The sequence below is a fragment of the Falco rusticolus genome, chromosome 2, assembly GCF_015220075.1.
Source record: "Falco rusticolus isolate bFalRus1 chromosome 2, bFalRus1.pri, whole genome shotgun sequence".
NCBI lineage: Eukaryota > Metazoa > Chordata > Aves > Falconiformes > Falconidae > Falco > Falco rusticolus.
Genome location: NC_051188.1, coordinates 113,022,032 through 113,042,036, shown reverse-complemented (window position 1 = coordinate 113,042,036; position 20,005 = coordinate 113,022,032). Strand labels below are relative to the sequence as shown.

At 44.8% G+C, this 20,005-nt stretch overlaps 1 protein-coding gene across 3 annotated transcripts in view; it reads right to left on the bottom strand.

Annotated features, from left to right (window-relative positions):
• The window catches only part of HTR1F (5-hydroxytryptamine receptor 1F), a 118,346-nt gene extending 105,110 nt beyond the window's left edge, over nt 1-13,236 (bottom strand). For all 3 annotated transcript variants that reach the window (XR_005102849.1, XM_037378500.1, XM_037378501.1), the window contains exon 1: nt 13,048-13,236. The gene's annotated coding sequence lies outside the window, so the exon portion shown is untranslated. The remainder of the gene's footprint in view (nt 1-13,047) is intronic.
• Between the last annotated feature and the right edge of the window lie 6,769 nt (nt 13,237-20,005).

Below are 20,005 nucleotides of genomic sequence, written 5' to 3'. Positions count from 1 at the left end.
TGCAAAGCAGAGATGGCACTAGGAGTATTTTTATCTTTTCAATTTATTTGTTCCTGTAGCTCCTTCCTTCTGATAGGGACCCTTCTTCTACCTCCCATGGGTGGCTCCAATCACATAGATAAAACTGGGTAAAAAACAGACAAGCACACAAAAACCATCAGGTCTGGGTACTGAGTACTTAGAAGTAACTTGGAATCTAAACAGCAAACAAACAAAAAGCATATGAGTAGCTAGCTGGGTAACCTTTCAGAAGGCAGAAACTTCTTCTGAATTACCTCTTTAGTGCCTTCCTTTAGCACATTATCATCACTTTGATCTAAATTGAATTGACTCTAAGCCAGTTTATTGCAGTGTATGAGCTGCTCCCCTGTAGATGCTGGCGATGATGCTCTTGCCTGAAAGCTGGGTGTGACACTGCTCCCCCACAAAGGCACCAAGCAAGAGGGGTAAGAACAGGTTCCTGTAGTTTACTACAGAGACAGAAGAAAAAACAGATTCTTACTTTTAGGACAGGTTTTCAAAGGAGGTGAAGATGCCAAGGAAGGAAGGAAGGTATTTTTCTCCCCTTCTTTCCCCCTCTCTGCTCTCAATCAAAACTACCTTCTCGTCCCTGGCTGGGAGGTAGCTGTGGTCTGAGAAGAACGCTTCTGCCCACAGGGTCTCTCCACCCCTACACCCCCAGGATATTTCTTATATTTATTGCAGCTCAGCTCTTTCAGAGCTGGCAAATGTTACAGGCAGAAAGAGGAGAGTCTGAATAAAGGAGACGGGGTGCCAAAGTCTTTCTTACCAAAAGCTAGAGCAATACTTCTTGATCCTTAACTCTCCTCAATTCCTACAACTCTTTAAAGGGCAGAACCTCCAGTGACAGCACTTGGTTGACAGGTGTTGGTCCAGATTTGTAACAGGGAACACGAGGGGTATGATCTGTTCTTATTACCACAGAAAAAAAGCTTACTTTTTCAGTCAAGACAAACAAGTCTTTTTATTTCCTGCCTTCTTCAATTACTTCAATTTATTAAAATCTTGATTTTTATATTAATATCCCTGCAATGCTTTGAGTTCTCAGGTCAGTGACTCATACCTACATCTGTACAAGAGCAAACCTTTTTTATATAAATGGCTTAATTTTCAGGCTGACCTTGGAATTTTATCATTCTTCAAATAAGCTATGCTCCTCTAGATTAAATGAAAGAGCTTCCAGAAGGTAAATGTGTTTGGGCTCAACACACAAAGCTTTGTGTCAGGTTACTGCCAAAGAAGCCCACACAATATTGTCTCAATAAAAAATGAGAAAGTAAAAATCATTTCATCATAGGTGTACAACACATTAGGTATGCAGGAAAGGCATCACAAAATTATGGCACTGCAAAAACATTTCTCTCAATAACAGTTAAGGGAACAACCAGGTTGGTCACACCTAGAGTAAGTACTGCTTTTATGGAAAGAATTTGCAGAAGAAAAGTTAGAATTGCGTTTGTAACCACAGTAAGCTCTGATGAATTAAAGCAGCTGCTGGTGTTTACAAGTGCTCCTTCCTGTGTAAATGGTGTTGTCCTACTTGTATTTTCAACACATCCCTCTGTCAGTCTGCCTTTAACTTAGGTTCTGTGCTTCTGCTTTAAATTTCACTCTAGATTCCTGTGCCACTTCCACCAAGGTGCCTCACAGGTTTATAAGAAAAGATGTGTGTACTGTCCCCTCTCTTTCTTGGTTACATACCTCTCTGATACATGCTGGAAGCCAGATTTCAGCAAACAGATGCATCCAGGTCAGAGAAATTTTATTTGCTTTCTCATCCTACTGCATTTAAAATCCATTTTAATTCAGTTTTTATGCCAGATAAGTTTTGGCCAAATCTGCTTTTCCAGTATTTCATACAAAGCTTTTTCTCGTGAAATTTCTGATGGAGACAGAGACGAGCAATTTCTAAACCACTAGACAAGGTTCCCTTTGACTGTTACAAGCTGATGTGTGTGTTGCAACCATCCTGGTAACTGTGCAGACAGTCACCAGTTTATCCTCACCATGCACTTGAGAAGTCAGTCAGCATCATTGCTGCGTTATGTGGAAAGATGAGAAGCAAACTCCCTGACCCAGCATATCATCCCTGGCTTTGTCCATAGGCAGGGGTCTGCCTCTTTCAATCAATCAATGAAACGAAGGGAACGGCCACCTTTCCACCATACAGACTATGGTGGGACATTCAGCAAAAAGCAGGGGATACTGCAGTAGTGGAGACCACGAGTCCTTTAAGGAAGAGAAGCATCTCTGTGTGTCTGCAGCGGAAAGCATTTCCCAAAGAGAATGAGCACCCGTTCTCCTCCTTCTCTGACCTTGCCTCAAGATATGTCCAAATCCAGCAGATACAGCCCATTCTTGCAAGCGGTTCACATGGATGCCACCCAGACACCCTGCTCCTGGTGTATCGTTTTCCACGTGTTGCATCACCTAGCCTTCACAAATAGGTCTTGAGAAAGAAGAATTTAACGGGATTTTCTGCAAACAGGTATTGAAAAGAACAGGGGAGTTTGCCAAAAATGTGTTCCTCACTCCATCTGGATGTAAATCAAATCCCTTGGGGTTTTTTTTTTGGTTTTTTTGTTTTTGTTTTTTTTTTAATACACTTTTATTCCAGCAGAGGTCAGCTCTGCCTGCGCTGGGGATGAGTAAAGCAGTTCCAAGGGTGGGTGCCCGCACACCTTGCAACACAGGGTGCTGGTTTCTTCCTAATCTCCCCTCACAGCTACTAACCAAAGCCCATTTCAGGCCCTCTTCTTCAATGGAGAAAACAAGTGCTTTGCACCAGGTCACTTATACCTGCAAGAACAGTGCTCCAAGCGGCTTGTTCCAGCAGTCTGGCTGCTGTTGTGTGGCTCCGAGCCTGTTTAAGAACAGCCTGTAGCATGCAGGAGGAGCAGGAGAGCCAGAGGGCATGGTCCTTTGTGACGTTAAAACCACTGCAAGATGAGAAACCCCCGAAGAGCAAGATGTTGCATCTAGAAAGTGCTTTCTAATTACTCAGCTATTAGGGAAACGGAAATACTGCTGTCCTGTTGCAATTATTTTTCTTTACTGCTTTATCAAAACTGTTAAAAAAAAAAAAAAAAAAGAAAAAAAAAGAAAAGAAGGTCTCTGTGCTCAATAATGTTTTGTCAAAGTTTGTTCTGGAAAAAACTATTTGGGTGTATTCACAAATAATTTTTCCACTTTCAATAGCATCGTTTCAGTGGATATACAGTTCACCACAAACGTTATTTCCCCAGCTCCATCAGTTACAGTTCATCAACGTTAGCTCTTCAGAGCACAAGACAAGAAACATTTGGATGCTGAAGGCAGAATGTGTTTTCAAAACGACGTAGTTCTACTCTTTGGTTCAGCATTCCTTGGTTAACGTTGGGGGATTTTCCCCAGTTTTTTAAATGTCAACGTGCATTTCACATTTTGCACCTAAACAAGAACCTAGTCACTGTAGTCTGGGGGCTGCCTTTGCGAGAGACAGCTCCCCCCACTCTTCTTTCCTCCCCTCCTCTTTGGCTTCACAACCTAGCATTTTCCTTATGCTTCCTCCTCTTTCCCCACCAGTACCCAAGGAGGAAACTGTGTTTAAATATTCAGAAGTACCGTTCACAGCAGAGTGCTGTATTATATAGCCCTGAAAATGTGCAAGATGCGTTTATCCTCTTTTCTTTTTTAAAGATGAAGTTATTGCTACATTCAGAATTTTTGTTAGTTGTCATTAATGATTGACATGCTTTACAGACTTTTCAAGTTCAAAATTAATGACTACTTTTCTGAAATTAAACGTCATGTTTTAGACAGAAATCTTTCCCATAACCAATGATGTGCACCACTGAGCCAGCAGCTGCTTATGAAGGATAATGTCTAAAAATCCCCAAAGAATCTCACTGTAAATCTGATGTCTGGTTTTCCTAATTAATATTTTTCACACTTTTCTGGTATCTTTTGTGAATTTAGCTTCTGAATACTGAAAAACAGGTGAAGTTTGAGTCCAACTATGCACTCCTTTTCTTTGTTCTAGTAGTTCGAAATAACTAAAATGACTAAACGTGCTCTGCTTATTTCTTATACGTAGCTATATATAACAAGAAACGAGTGCCATCGGTCTAACAAACTGCCAGGAGAGCCAATAAATAACTTCAGGACAAGATCAAGCGTGGGGCTATGGCACAGCAGACTTGACTTGTTACCTGAGAATTGAGAGAAAAAACATAAATGTGCTAGAAAGAGGTAATCAGGGCGTAGCATCATGGTGAACTTGCACTCCACGCGTGTTTGTGTTGGCCCAGCTGCAGCCTTTCGGAGTGTCAGATGAATGTTAATGAAAGCAAGTAAAGCTATTTTCCATTTTAGTGCTTGTTTTTCCTGATGGCGTTTTCTATTATAGGTCAAGTAGCTACAGATGACAGCTTAATAGGTCATCTTAAAAAGAAGATATACACCCAGAGCTGCTGCCGCTGATTAAAGATCACATATCTAACTGCAGATGACACACTTGGCTTTTAGGTGGCTACAGTGGACTGAGAATTCCGATAATGTCGCGATATCATATATACGCAGCTCAGACTCTTGCTCACCACAGGACCATGCAAGTGCTTCACCAAAGAGCAGTAGTTTTCTAGATCACTGTCAGCATTTGGAAAACCCCTGTTCTTTGCTGTTACTTGGGGATCTGGATAGCCCACCACTTTCAGGCACTGGGTGCCAGTCCAGATAGCCATGAGCAGGCTCCACACCTAAGCCCTCTTTACTTGTCTTGCCTTAGTAGCTGTATCCAAATATAGGTCTTTCCTAGGTCAAATTTGTGTTCACAGATAGTTCAAAGCACACTTGTGCCAAAAACGAATGGAGCCATCCTAGGCTGCTCATCTTGCTCTTCCATTTTGTCTGTCTGTCCAGTGGAAACTGGCTCACCCTGGCCTGAAGGGAGCCTTATCTGCTTTCCCCAAGGAGAAACCATTGTCAGAATCTGAAATGCAAACAAAAAGGCTTAAGCCTGAACCAAGTATCTCTAAAGCAAACAGAAACGATGTCTCTATGGGTGAGAGAGCCCTGCTCCCTTGCCCACAATATTCATGTTACCTCCATTTAGAGCTGCGCAAACAGCCATGCCCACACTGCGTGGCATCTAACACAGGTCCCTGTAGCTGAAAGACATTATTGCTGTTTTTTGGAGGTTTTATGGTTTAAAATACTGGAATTGACGTGAGGGTTGACCCAGTGGAATGGTAGTTTGACAGCATGATACCAAGGGGGAGATAAATTGTATGTCCTTGGACATGGCATGAGGGCTTGTGAGCCCTCAAGGGCAGAAGATCTGCTGGGAGCATGCCAGAAAATGCTATGTAGGACAGAAAGCTCCCAGGCTGGGTATGCTCTCAGCTATTGCGCTTATATGAAATGGTCTCCTCAGCAAGTTACAGCTAAATCCACACTTCTGCCTTGAAGGAAACTGGTTGGTTTGCTCCACGACAGGTTTCGATCAGAAACTAACATCGATACAGTCTGGGTGATCGGGAGGTAGGGACTTAACAGCAAATCAGGGAAGTGAATGTAGACATACCCATAGATCCTCATTATTAATAGAGAACAGTTGCTTATTCCAGGTATAAACAACCTAAAATATTCATTAAAAACAAAAAATACCAACCAAATAGCAAAAAGCAAAAAACACTCAAACCCCACAGCCACCCAAGGCTTTTGGTCTAGATGAAAAGCAGGACGCATTTCAGCTTTTCCAAAACAGCAGGGGCCCTTTTCGCCACTGGCAACTGTCAGTCTTCAGGTAATTTCATAATAAGACCTGCAGTACAGTCCTTGAGAACAGTAAGGGTTGGCTGGAAACAAAAAATTAAAAGCCTTCAGTAAAAGGCAGAGTGAGAATGAGCTTAATTTATAACCCTAATGCAAAATTTCTTTGTGCAGAAGAGATGGTAATGATGCCATTATGTTGGGCAAACCCAATATAGAAGATTGTTTATGTAGATACAAGCGTTAGACAGGACAGAATGGAAGTCATTTCCCTAGGAAAGAAATCAACAGCCTTAAATGCATCTTTTACAGATACAAAAAAGCTATTAGACTTCTAAAGTTTGACTTCCCTGTTTTCTTGAGTGCATAATTATATTATTTGCTTGTTTTGTCTGGTACATTTGGATTTTTTTTCTATGTCATTAAATAACGTCGATGTCACTTTTTGCTCCTGGCTGCTCCCTGGGGTGGCCCCAGGCCCTGGTTCATCGTTCATCCCCTCCCTGTGCTGGGGCTGTCGATGGGTGCCATGTACCAGCACTTGGCTCTGCCTGCCCGCGCTTGGCTGTGTCCCTGGGGTGAGGCAGTGCCTGCGCTGGGGTCACCTCCACTGCCAGCACGTCTGCCCTTGCAGAGCAGCCCTGCTCTCCGTTCCCCACATACCCGGGTTCAGGATGTGGATGACCATGCAGCAGTTTTTCAAAAAGGATCTGACGGTTACATCATCCGAGCATGAATCAGCCCTGTGATATCGCTGACATGGATTGGGATGTACATCTCTGCCCAGTCAGTCATTTCCGCTGTTATATTTGCACTCCTCGTTGTTCCTGCCCAAGGGTATCCTTGATACTTGTTCTATTCAGCTACGTTACGTAAAACAGCTTTAAATACTCAGTTGTTCAACCCGTTTGCATTCCTCCTCAACCTTTTCTCACCTGCATGCTTACCGAGTGTACAAGTTATTCCCTCAGCTAAACTGTTAACAAATAATGAAATGCTAATTCTTATTAAACTATTAATTAAAACATTACATGATACTCAGGAGGGTCTCCTGGACAATCACAAGTGGTGCAAGCCTCACAACTTCACAGCAGTTGTTACACTGCATTATTAAAATCTGTTTTCTGAATAAAGTTGTCCAGAGAGTGGTACACATTACTCCTAGTATTTTCACCCAAGCCACATTTATTGCTTTCTGTCTGTGGCAATGTTAGAAGTTTGTCCTGTAGTAACACCAGCTGGAGGAAAATACTGTGATAACTGGCTGGGCTGCATCTGTAAACCATACAGATGTGGCCCAACTTTGCCTACATCCTCTAGTGGTTAAGATACCAATAAACCGTGGCCTGAAATCTCTCCCAAAGATAATTTTTTGCTAACAGACCTCTCCGTTTCTGTTGTCTCTCTCTCGGTTTCAGAGCACCGCCTTCTCACCAGTGAGTCAGTGTGTCACAGCCACCACAGTCAGCTGGGGAACTCGTACTCCGTGGGCTCCATCACTGCCTACAACGGCGGTTTGTCCAAGCTACACTGATCTTTCATAATTCAGCAGAGCTAAGGATAAGAGAACAAGTACTGATAGCTACTTTTTTTCCATGATTAACTTCATAGATGATCTTATGCTTAGTACAAATAAACTGAATAGATTTAGCGCTCCAAAATCAACAGCATTTATGCTAGGTAAAAGGACAGGAATATGTTTCCTTTCTTCCAGAAGAAGGATCATTCTTCTTCAGCAAAAAACCCCAATTATGGCTCAAATCTATGCATCTAGAGACTACCAAATGTGGTTAGGATATAAAGAAATCTGCACTTACAACTGGGAAGTGCTTGTTTTTCAAATATTGCAGCAACCTCAGGGAAAAACAACAGCCACGATGATTGTTGCTGCCCACACAGAAAGTTTCTCAGTCAGGGCAGCGCCAGTGCTTTCATGTGAGCGCAATCAGCAGCAACCCAGGAAGTCAAAAGACCAGGAGACTCAGCTGAGGATGAGCATGGTCTGGAGATGAGCTGGTCCAGGAGACTCAGCTCAGGAGAGTATGGTCTGCCTGAAACCCAGCTGCTGTGAGGTGAGAAAAACGGTGGGACTGGGAAAAGGAGGGAGGAGGGAAGGTGCAATGTGATGCTGAAGTCACGCCATGCTGCTGACCTTAAGAGTGATGCACTGAGCACCGCGTCCTCTGTCAGGTAAGAAGCAATAAGCAGAGAACATCTAGCATTCCTGTCCACAAAAAGACCCAAGCCAGTTGTTCTACTCTCCTCGTTCAGCTGCTGTAGGAACCAGCTACAGACAGCTCTAGGAAGGAAGTGTTACTATAGGGAAAGGGAATGAAACTTGAGTAAAATAAACTTCTATAATTCAGCACAAAGCTGTGCCTGTTTACCCATAATTGTTATTGAAGACATAACTACACTATTACAGGTATAGTAATCAAACACTCATAAATTGTATTCTGAAGGTCAATTTTTCCTTGAATCATCATATTTTTGATTGTGACTTATAACAGCAGCGTTCAGAAGTTCTCCTCAAGTCAGGAGAAGCTGCTAAATGCAACTACGCTTCAATAGGTACGAAGTACCTATTGGAGGAATCACTGGTTTTGTGTTATCATAAAACATCCTCCACGTTCTCATCGTCTCTCGTTACGGCACAAGCAGTACCTTTTCTGGGTTAGGCAAGCCAGTTCTAGTCCCCACCAACTCTGTCCATAATGGATCAGACCTTTCTGTGGGTCTCTAGTTTTTGGTTTTGCTCTCCTTTCCTCTTTCTCCAGCAAGTCACATTCCCAGCGTTCCTTCATTTTTTGTTCATTCATGTGGGTTTTTATATTTGGCCTCCATGAAATTGGTATGTCTGTTTGTGTACATACACAAGTAAGCGCATACACATATTTACATAGACAAGTAGCTAGATCACCTTAGCCTCTCTTTGCACCTCATAGCGACAGTCCTGCTAATAAGGCATCTGTGCAATGCAGTATTCCCTGTGGCAAAGAATGACTTTTTACTGGTTAGCACCAAAGGCATAACTGCTGTGTTTGCACTTGGGCCAGCTGACTTGCTGATTCTTTTTCAGATGGTTTTGCCATCAAACTTTTCTATTTTGCACCATCAACAAAAACCCAGTTCAGTCAGAGCCTGAAAAAGTAACACTGTCATTTAACATAGTGGAGTGATGGTTTCTTACAAAGTGCTATGCATTAGGCCCAAGATTTTTCTAGTGAAAAATAATGAAAAAATGGAATTTAGGTGGCCATTTTTCACTTTGATAAGCCCTATCTTCAATTCAGGGCTGCTGACCACTCAAAACTTTCAAAACTCAGCTTGCATTTTGGCAAGAAAAAACAATGCTTAAACGTATTCAACGAGGCTGCTTGGCGGTATGCTGCTGCAGTCTTTCAAGAGACGATATCACAGCTAGTGATTTATAGAAACCCTCTCATTTTTCAATGAAGCTAGTGATGTGAGAGTCCTTAGAACAGGCTTTTTGTGGTGCTCAGCTGATGATGCTTCATGGTAGAGCAACGCCTGTTTGATATTTGAAACTAGCTGGTACAGGTACAGCTGTAAGAGTCAAACCCAGTTTCACAACTCTTGCATTTCCAAGTAAGCCTCCCAAGTGACATTGTGACACTCTTCTACTGTATGCAAGGGAAGCCCAAAAATGTTTAGTCAGTTCTTGGGATGGCCAGGTCTGCATAGTTTACTGCGCTCCCATGTGCTTTTCTTCCTCCAGGAACTGCAAGAGAACTGAGGTCATGAGCATACGAAGGAAATGACCATCAATTCCCATCTCTTACTCCATCACTAATTTGTCAGATGAACCATCGTGAAAGTAACACTTGAAATTCAATATATATAATACACATTCCCAACATTTTATGACATATGCCCCGTTTTTTAAATTAAATTGTGAAGTGTATACACTGAAGGACTTGCTCCTCTGCCAGGAGCAAGTGCCTTGTGCAACTTCCCATCATGGACATCACATGTCAATTGAAAAAATACTTCATTTTGTTCTTGCATTGAAACTTCTCCAACTTTATTACATGTGGAAACATAATGTAGTAGTAGAGGGCAACATTGTGTCTGATATATATAATTAGTTTGCAAAAAAACATAACCAGGGGACAGATTTTTGATAGAATCGCTTCTTCACACAGTAGCTGCAGAATAATGGATCACATTGACTGATCCTTCTTGCTAATGCTATGACAAAGTAAATGAGCATTTGTATGAAAATACCATAATGGTTGAAGCTTGAATTAGAGAGTCGGTAACCTTTGTTTGTAATCATAAATTACAGAGAAACCCTTCAGGCAAGAATGTAACAGTAAAAAAACTCCCCAAAACAAACCACACACCAAACAATAAAAACCCCCCAAAACATCCAAAGCCAAGAGATACAACCCATCAAATACTGAAAATGCATTTTATCGTGTACCTATATTAAGTTAAGCACTTAAGATCCTATAGTACAAATCGCCTCCAGCAGTTTCTAAAGTTATCCCACAGGTTAAATGGACACCCACAGGTACAGATTAGTCATTTAAAAGACAAAGGTATAAACCCTGATTTCAAGTTAAAGGTGTCTTACAGTCAGCTTCTCTCTCAATTTGAAGCTATCCTTTTTTTCCTTCTGTTCCTGGATGAAGGGCTAGTACTAAGGGCAAGCCACCAAATTTGGCAGTATATGAGGCTTTTCCCGATTAATAAACTTCAAGGAAACGGGGGCAAAAAGGTGTTACTCTTTCAGATCCAATAACTTCAGTTTTACCTTCTAACAGCAGTGCATCAGTAAGTTATTAATAATACCTGACTTTTAATCACCTATGCCCTCTAAAACAGTAAAATAGTGGTATGTCATCCTGAAATGTGGAATTGGCACAAAAGGCTGCGAGCACCTGAGAGATGTCACACGCAGCGTGAGCCCTTTTTGTCTGTAAGCCCAGCTCAAGAGGAATCGCAGTATTGAAATGCCAGGTTCCACAGGCAGCGAGAGCCTCCTGCCTGAGTGTATTCTGTTAGCCCTTTCTTTTGCTGCCTGGGTGGAAAACCAGGTAATTTAGAGCTCACAGTGGGGAAGGAAGGAGGAGGAAGAATTCTGCAAGGAAATATGCAAGGAAACTTGCTTATTTGCAGGTTTCACTGAAGGCAGGGAGAGCTGTAGAGCCCAAAATTTCTGGGAAAAAGACAAAACCAACAGAGGTTTGATTATACCCTTCTTAAGAAAGCAGAATTTCTGACTTACCTAGAAGACTATTTTAATTATTATATTAACATTTCATAGTGGCTTGGAGTTGATTAGCTTTTTCCCCTCTTTTGACACTCCAAGTGCTTTCAGTCTCCATAATCAAAATGAAGAAACTTTCAGATATTAACGACAGGCTTGGCAGAAACCTGGACTTGGCAGAAATCACACCAAAGAAGGCATTGTCATGCCTGTGAATAGCAATGGGGAAGAGGCAGAGGTACCAAGAGCAGCGTGCTTACAGTAACTTAAACCAACCAGGCGCAGAGGTAACTGCTGTCTGTACCTTTTCCAGTGCTCAGAAAGGAATACTCCCCGGAGTTACTAATGCTTTGAGCAGCGCTGCTGACCAGTCACTTAACCACTCACGTCCTACACGCAGGAGAAACAATACCCCCTGCTTCCACATCCCCGTTCAATGCAACGCTGCAGAAAGTTAGCTGTGTGCTGACGCTGCACACAGTTTGTATGTTCGTGAACAAAGATTCTTTTTTTAGCCCCTAAGCAAAATTTTTGTCTCTTGGGTCAACAGATCTTAATATTTAGCAGACTAGCAATAACCCACAAATGCATATCTATGCTGTTTTCAACACTAGCAAGATAAATGGTGGACGAACCTAAGTTTCTGGAAGACAAATTCAAATAGAGATGTAATCACAGCAAGCAGCAGTTTAGAGCAAAGCACACTTTGAAGGGTCACGGCATCCCATCTCTCTTTAACTACTGAGACCGGTCTCCAAGCTAAGGTCCCTAAAATACATCCCCAGAAGTAAATGTTGTAACTCTCATCTTTTTCCTTTCCCCACCACTGTTGGTAGTCCTCTGTGGCTCAGAAGCCAGAAGCACAAGTCCTGTTCTCGGACATGATCTATTGGCTCGGCGTGTGTGCCTGGGGAGGGGTACGTGCACATCGAGGCACAGGTTGGTAGGTCGATACATGACTGACTGCTCAGAAAGGAAAGGAATAAAATCTATGAAGAGCAACAGGGTCTACCCTAAAGCTAAGTTTTTCTGGAGTTAAACTTGCAAGTTTACCTCCTATTTCACAGCAAAGTTCCGATCAGTCATTTTTACCAGCTATGCAACAGATACTCCTGTTTTCTTTTTTATGAGAATAAGGCAGTCTTTTCCCCATGCATACACTGATATTTTTTTCTTAACTGACCTCTCATTTTTATTTTCCTCAGGTAAATGTCTGCTGGGTTAATACACGAAGAAGAATAGCTAATAGTAGAGAGCATAAATGTCTATGAAATGACGATATCAAATAAAGCAACTTCCCAAGCTGGTTTTCATAATATGCAGAAAGCCTGTGGTTGCCCAGTCTCTTAAAGCATCCAAATAATACAGTGACTTTATAAAATCAGTAGCCTCTCAAAAGCCTGCTGGATTAAGAAGCTATACAAATTTGCAAACTGTAAAAACCGTAGCATGTTTCTATCACTTAAACATAAACCAAATAATTACAGGGCTGAGAAATACCACTTGATTTGGTTAGGGTGACCTTGCCTCGGCAGGATCCCCAAGTTGAATTAAAGGTGAAAACAGGAGACAGTTCACTCGTTAGCATCATAAACTAAAGACATTCAAAGCCTGCTTGGATTTTCAGATGCGAATGCCAGCGTACAAAGTCAAGCCAAGTCACAATCAGCACACGGGACTGCGTGTGTGTAGCACACACATGGATGCCGTGTCAGATAGCATCAGCAAAAATTAAACTAAGGAAATTCACAGGGATGCTGCTACATGAAATCTCACCTACGTTCAGGTTAATAAAAGAAGGAAACATATTTGCAAGGGTGGTGTGAAGTAGGAAGGTTTTCATTCCTCAGCCCAACTTTAGGATGAAGCCGAAACAGAGTCCTGCACTGTTCACCCCCCGATATTTCAAGTTCTCCGGCAGCACGAGAGAAGCTAATTAACGAAAACCAAACGATGACGAAATGAAGCCAGATAAGCCACAAATACCCACATATATAAGCACACAGCAAGCAAGGTAATGAGAAGTTAGCGAGATTTACCGTTTGAATTATCCAAGTGGGTGGTTTGTTTGGGTTTGGTGGTTTGGGTTTTTTGGTTTTTTTTTTTTTGGAAACGTCGGGAGCTGCTTCCACGAGGACTCCTCCGCACGCATCCGCACCGCGGCAGGCGCTGGCCCCGCAGCGCGGGGAGCGCAGCGGTTCCCTCCGCTGCCGCCGCCGCCGCCGCTGCCCCCGCCCAGCGCGCAGGGGCGGGGCGGGGCGGGGCGGGGGCACCCGCCGGCCGGGCAAACCCCGCTGCCCGCCGCGCTGCGGGAGAGGCGGCTCCGCGCCCGTCCGCTGCCTCGCAACTTGCGCGTCGCGGGAGCCGCCGGGGCGGGGCGGGGCGGGGCGGCCGCCGGGGGGGGCGCCGGGGGAGGTGGGGGGGGGGGGCGCCGGGCTGCGGCTGGGCGCTGCTGGGAGATTCTCGGTGGTGCCCGGTGATGCTGGGCTCTGCCCGGTAGTGCTGGATGATGCCCGGCGGTGCCCGGCAATGCTCGGTGATGATGGGCGATGCCAGGCAATGCCCGGTGATGCTCGACGATGCCCGGCAATGCTGGACGATGCCCGGCGGTGCCCGGTGATGCTCGGCGATGCCCGGCGATGCTGGGCTATGCCCGGTGATGCTCAGCAATGCTGAACGATGCCCTGCGATGCCCGGTGATGCCCGGCGATGCCCGGTGATGCTCAGCGATGCCCGGCAATGCTGGACTATGCCCGGCGATGCCCGGTGATGCTCAGCAATGCTGGACCATGCCCGGCGATGCCCGGTGATGCTCAGCGATGCCCGGCAATGCGGGGCTATGCCCGGCGGTGCCCGCTGATGCTCGGCGATGCCCGGCGATACTCCCCCTACGCTGCCCGCGGCTCCCGGGCGACCGCCGCGGGGGTGCGCCTACCTGCCGGGTGGTCTGCCCCCGCTCCGGTGCAATGTGCAGTGGGGAGTGATGCCCGCACCCCCCTCCCCACCCCCCCACCCCCTCAGGGGGCAGCGGGGTCCCTTGCGGGGGCTGCCCCGAGTTTGTGCCGCCTGCCCGGCTCCCCGCGCAGGGCGCGGGCTGGGAGGAGTCGCACAAGTCCTCGGGGGGGGGGGGGGGGGGGGACGGGGGGGGGCTGGGCTGGAGTGTCCTCTACCTTGGGTGGAAAGGCTGCTGCCCAGTGATTGTCTTTTTAGTCTTTTTGGGGGGAGATGGGGAAGGTCTGTTTCAAGCACCTGTCTTCTGTGGGATCTTGGATCTTCTTAAGTGCATGCTAGTGGATGGGGCCGTTAGTGTCCTCCAAAACGTTTATGGCCAGGCTGTGAGGAGGGGGTGCCAGGGGCGTGTGGTGCACGGGTGGACAACTATTCACTCAGTTCTTCTGCAAAAGCAAAAGAGTGGCTGGAAGAGTCATATATTTGGATGAGGAGATTTTGAAGTGAGCGGTACCTGAGCGATGTGCTTACACATCCCTGAGAAGTAACTGCCCTGCTGTCCCTGGGCTCTTCAGCCCCAACCAACAGCCCATGCCTGTTTAGTGCCTTCCTTCTCCTTCTTCGTGGCACCCAGTGCTGTGTCTCCATGCTCAACACGCCTCAGTTCTTGCATCTAGCCCATCGGCTGAGGAGGCTGAGTACTGCACAGCCGGCCTTTTTGCAAGCAGTGCTTTGAGCTCCTCTTTACATGCTGCTTGCGGTTCACTTCCCTGATGCATATTTTGCCTTGGTGCTCAGTAATATTGGGTGCTAGTTAGCACCCTTTCCTTTAGCTCACGATATTTCTTGTTTGTTTGGACCTCTATCTATACAAATCTTTTCTGAAGCAGCCCAAAATGTGTTTCAGTGAAACCAGCCCCTACATACCGTTGCTAACTTCGATGCTGTGAAATTTTAAAAATCTGAAAGTACCAGAAGTTAATTTAAAAGCTTTGTTATTAAAAAAGGCAAAGGAAAAGTTTTATAGACAGAAGGTCTGTCAACTACCTCCATCACACAGCCACACTGCAGTTTCATCAGTCTAATTAAAGACTCTCCCTGGATCCTTTACTGCCTGCCAGCTTCTGAGGTGGCTGCTTAGGACTCTTCTGCAGGCTTTTAAAGTTCTAGTTTTATATGAGCTGAACACAGATTTTCTTTTGCAGGTTTTGGCACTGGTGAGTACAGCCTTCTCTTCCCTCAGCTACCTACCAGTCACATTTATCTCCTACTGTTTTTTGAATTAAAGAATGAAGTTTTAACTATATCCCAAATGACCTTAGAAATAGCAGAGGCTAAGCAAAACAGTCCTGCTCTGTCCACTGCTCCTGATGAGTAGGAGTTGACTGTTTAGGATTAACCTGTGTTCGCTCTATAGTCTGCATCTGGCTTCAGATTGATGCCATTACACTCAGTCTAATGGGAACGTGAAAGTGCCTCTCTAAAACTGACAATTTAGCATATGTTTTTTCTTTAGTGCCTATAAACATTTTAAAAAGATTTTCTCTTAGGGAAAACTGCTTGAGCAACATTGGTGGTGGCAGAAATTATCTAGTAATTCCCCAAACAGTGTGCAAGGGCACTGGATGTCACAGTGTGAGCAAGTAGTGTCTCCAGCTCCTTCTTCAGATAACTCCTTAGGACCTCTGGCTTCCTGTGGTGTTTGCTCATTGCTGCTTTATTCCTCATGTGTTTTGGTTTCAAACTGTGGGTCATCCTCAGATTGTACATCATGAGCAAAGCTACCCCCTACTTAGTGTGGTGGCATCTTGATCAGCTAGTGTGCCTCATAGCAGTAGATTTGACGGTAGCAAGAAAGGGCTTTTCCATTTTGATTATAACAGTTAGCAATTTAAAGCCTATTTTTCAGAGTTAATTTTTTTGGTGTTCTTTTACATAGAAACAGTCATACTGGGTCAGGCAGAAAACCCTTCTAAGTCCATTATCTTGTCTCTGAGGAAAGCTGGCAGTGGGTACTTAGGAAAAGAGTGGAAGACCTGGGCAAATACAGAGAGAGAACCTTGTCCTGGTATACCCTCTCATCTTGCTGAAACTTAGGTGATACAAGTTTGAAACGCTAGCTATGCCTTTGTATGTAATCACCTTGAGGGATCTTTTCTATGATAGTGTCTACAGATACCTTTTGAACACCTTCATACTTTTGTTATCCACTCTATCCCTCCAGCAAGCTGTTCTACAGCGCACCTAGCCAGTGGCCTTATAAAAAAAAAAAAAAATTATTGCTTGTTTAAAACTTCTGCTTAGAAAAAGCATATGTCAAACCGAAAGTCAAGCAACAGTGGAAAAGTTTTACTTAGCTTAAGTGAAATTTGCATGAGTTTAGATAAAGCTATTTAATCCCCTGCATTTGAAAAAAAGTAAAATAGGTCAATGAACAGGTAATATCTGCATATAGGGCCACGATGTTTACTGGAGGAGGAAAGCCCACACTTCTTATGTCCTTGGATCTCAAGTTTTTTGAGACAGACTTTCTGTCGAGTTCCCACAGCACCTGCTGCATCAAAGCCTTGATCCTGGACTCAGGCTCCGAGACACTATGATAACACAAATAATAAAAATTGATTGAGTGATAAATAAAGAGAAAATAAAAAAATGGTGTGATGGCTGGTCTGTGGACGCAGAACATTGTTGAGTTTTGTGACATGTATTTCAGTCCTTTTCTGAGAGATTCGATGCAGAGAGAAACATTTTCTTAGACAAACAATTAAATAATTGGGTTCCTTGAATTCAAGATTACATTTCCTATCTTTTGTTTCCAAACAGTGCTCGTCACCTGTGATGATGCTAGCCCCAGCTTCTTCCTTGAGCTGACAGTTAATCACCAGCATCTCAGAAAACTGTTGAGATACAAATCTCCAGGTATGTCTGTGGCCAGGAGAACCCCAGGAGGGGTTTCTGTCCATTTCACTGTAAACTTTCCACAAACTAAGCCAGAAAATCTGTATCTGTGGATGTCAACAAGGCTATGGAAGACTGACGTGAGTCACAGTCACCCTCCACTGCAAAGGTCTGCCTTTCTCAGTACCTGGCATTTATCACCTTGCTTGGGGGGTGGGCAGGGGGTGGGTGTTGGAAAAGCAGCACTGCCCTGCAGCACATTCCGAGCCTTAGGAAGAGATGTGCCTTATGGAGCTACTTATTCTCTGCACGTGCCAGCTAATGGCCTCTCCCAGGGCTGGTGGGGTAGATGGTAACGCGCTGGCATGTAAAGCTGATGTTGGAGAAGAGATGGGGCAGGGAATCCTCTTTACCACGGTGTTTGAAATTCCAGTATACGTCCATGAAGTCCAGGTTGCTTTCCTCTTGCCCTGCCTCCAAACTGCCTCACGTCAGTATGGAGTGAAAGAAGGATTTGACCTAGTTTGTAAGCCACCATCCTTTGCAAACTCTCCTCCCTCCTCGGCACAACAGACTTGATACATCAGAAAGCCTGGAGGCTTTTTCATCACATTTAAATCCCCCTTGTGCAATAAATCAGGGGGATGATATGCATGTCCTGTGTGGCATACCTTTGTCTGCAAGCTCCATTTCTTTCTGGGATATTTCTTTCCAGGGGTGTTAAGAAGCTTCAGCAGTTCGCTGCTGCTTCATCCTTTCCCATTTACTAATGTAAATCTTCTGGTGGCTGGGGTCTCTTGACAGCCGCCTTTCCTTTCTGCCTGGATCCTATCCACAAGCCTGGAGGTTAATCAGGTGGGATGCTGGCATTTTTTCCTCATAGATTTCCTTCTTTCCAGGCATGGGTTTGAGAAAATAAAGGCTTTTGTTCTGGAAAAGCGTAGTAGCATGCTGGTGATGACTGTGGTAAAGCTCCCATTCAGTGCCGCAGGTGGGTGAGGAGGTTAATGGGCAGCTGCTATTCCTGCCTCCCATCTTCCCACTGAGCAAAGTGGGATGACAGCGAGGACTTGCACAGGAACATATCATTGCCTACACTAATTTGTATCACACTGATGGGAGTGACGGTGGCCTGTGCTAACGAGCACTCTGCGATGGTGCCCAGGCATAGTTCAGAGGAGAGCACGGGCCAAGGGCTGTTCCTCTTAGGCACTGTGGTTATGGCAAGCTGGTGGTGGATATAGAGTTAGCTGTATGTAGACACAATCAGTGGCTTCTTTAGTGTATTTCAGCTTAAGGATCTCAGCAGAATATTTTGCAGCAGGGAGCAGTGTGTATGCGTGCAGATGTAATACGTGGGGATCATGAGAAGAGTGTTGCACCAAGAACGATAAGGGTTATTTATTACCAAGACAATGTTAAGAAGACAAGAGTAGTTACGTAGCAGAAAACAACGCATGTAAAAAACCTAGCCATTCATTTCTGAAGGACTTTTGTACTTTCTCCTACACACACTTTGTCATGCTCAGCCTGAGTTGCCACATTTGCATCCTCTGTGACTTTAGGGATAGGTGGTAAAATCTCCAGTGAGGGCTATGGTGCTGGTGCCTGAAAGTATGGGAGCTCTGTGAACTGTTTTGCACTGCTGACCACCCCCCACAACCCCCTCCCCCCCCAAGAAAACCCCACTGTGGGAACCAGCTGCATGTGACAGCAAATTGCTACGTGTTGTAACTTGGTATTATGCTGCTTCTGTTGTTCCCTGGTACCTCCTTGTTACCTTACCTCCTTTGTGTTACCCTGCCACCGCATGCCAGCCCTAAGGCAGAGGGGAAAGACAGTTTTTAGTGAGTTTTTTTACAGTTGTGATGGGGATGGGCCCCACAATGCCCTTGGCCAGAGCCATCCCTGGAAACAACGCATTTGCTTTCTGGGGCGTGGAGAAGCCCTGCCGTGTTTGTGTGGACATCACCAAAGACATTGAGCACAAAACAAAAGAGCTGAAATGATGCAAGAAATTAATGTGGCAGATAGTACGGCCAGAAGAGCTTTCCTCCCACTGGGTTTATGAAAGGTAAGTATAAAAGTTGCTGTCTAGTCTCTAGGGCCCCACTGTCTTGGAGAAGCAGCTCCTCCTTGGCAGAGACATTTATCAGGGCAACAACTCAGCATCGCAGGGGATACACATGCCTTTTTGATTTTTTACAGCTGTGCTCTTAGAAGAGCTCTAGCTGACCGACTTCCCTCCTTTTTAAATCCCTCTACTCTTTTGCTTCTCTTTCTGAGCATACCCATCTATTGCACATACCCTGACCAGCTTTGTGGTGTGAAGGGAGACTGCATCAATGTGACACAGAGATTCGGAGCAGGCTCAGCTCAAGGACAAATCCCCTTCAGAGCGGCACGAGGGGGCTCAGTGGGTGGCTTCATGGACAGGAGAGGTAAGAAGGAGCTTGCTGGACCTGCAGTGCAGCTGCCAGAGTTTGGCAGCAGAGCCATATTTAGGAGCTGTTCCCCAGTCCCAAGGTAACCTAGGGACTGATGCCTCACCGTTCTTGCCTTTTCTACTTCATTATAAATACCTACACATTTGGGATAAAATATGAGATGCAGATGCCAGGCTAACTTCAGTTTGATGACGGGGTTATGATGTTATTATTTACATTACGGTGCCTAGAGAGTAGGGAGTATAGCCTTGTTGGCTCTGCCTTGCACAGCCATCACAGGAATGTGGAGTGCCCTTAATGAGGGTCAGTGGAGCAGTTCAGCAGGGGCAGTGACAGACCATCTGCAGGCTGCAATACCAGGTGCTCAGCCTCTCTCCAAATCAGTCTATTTGTTTGCATCCTTCAATTAAAACACTCTTAGTTCTCTTAAAGTCTAACTATTAAGTAAGAATGCAAATTGCTGCTTAGGAAAATAGCAGATCATTTTTGCTTAATGAAATGTGTGCATCTCATTGCTACGTATCTAGACAGGGAAAAATGTGGAAATGTTTATCCTCTGTAAACAATGCTTACACTCTGTGTATTTGAACCTGTTCTCATCACAGAGGCCATTGGGTTAAGCTCAAGCATACCCCACAACAGAACTATCATGGTATTTAGGGCAGGGCATGGTGTATTTCTCTTCTGCAAAGACAAATGGACA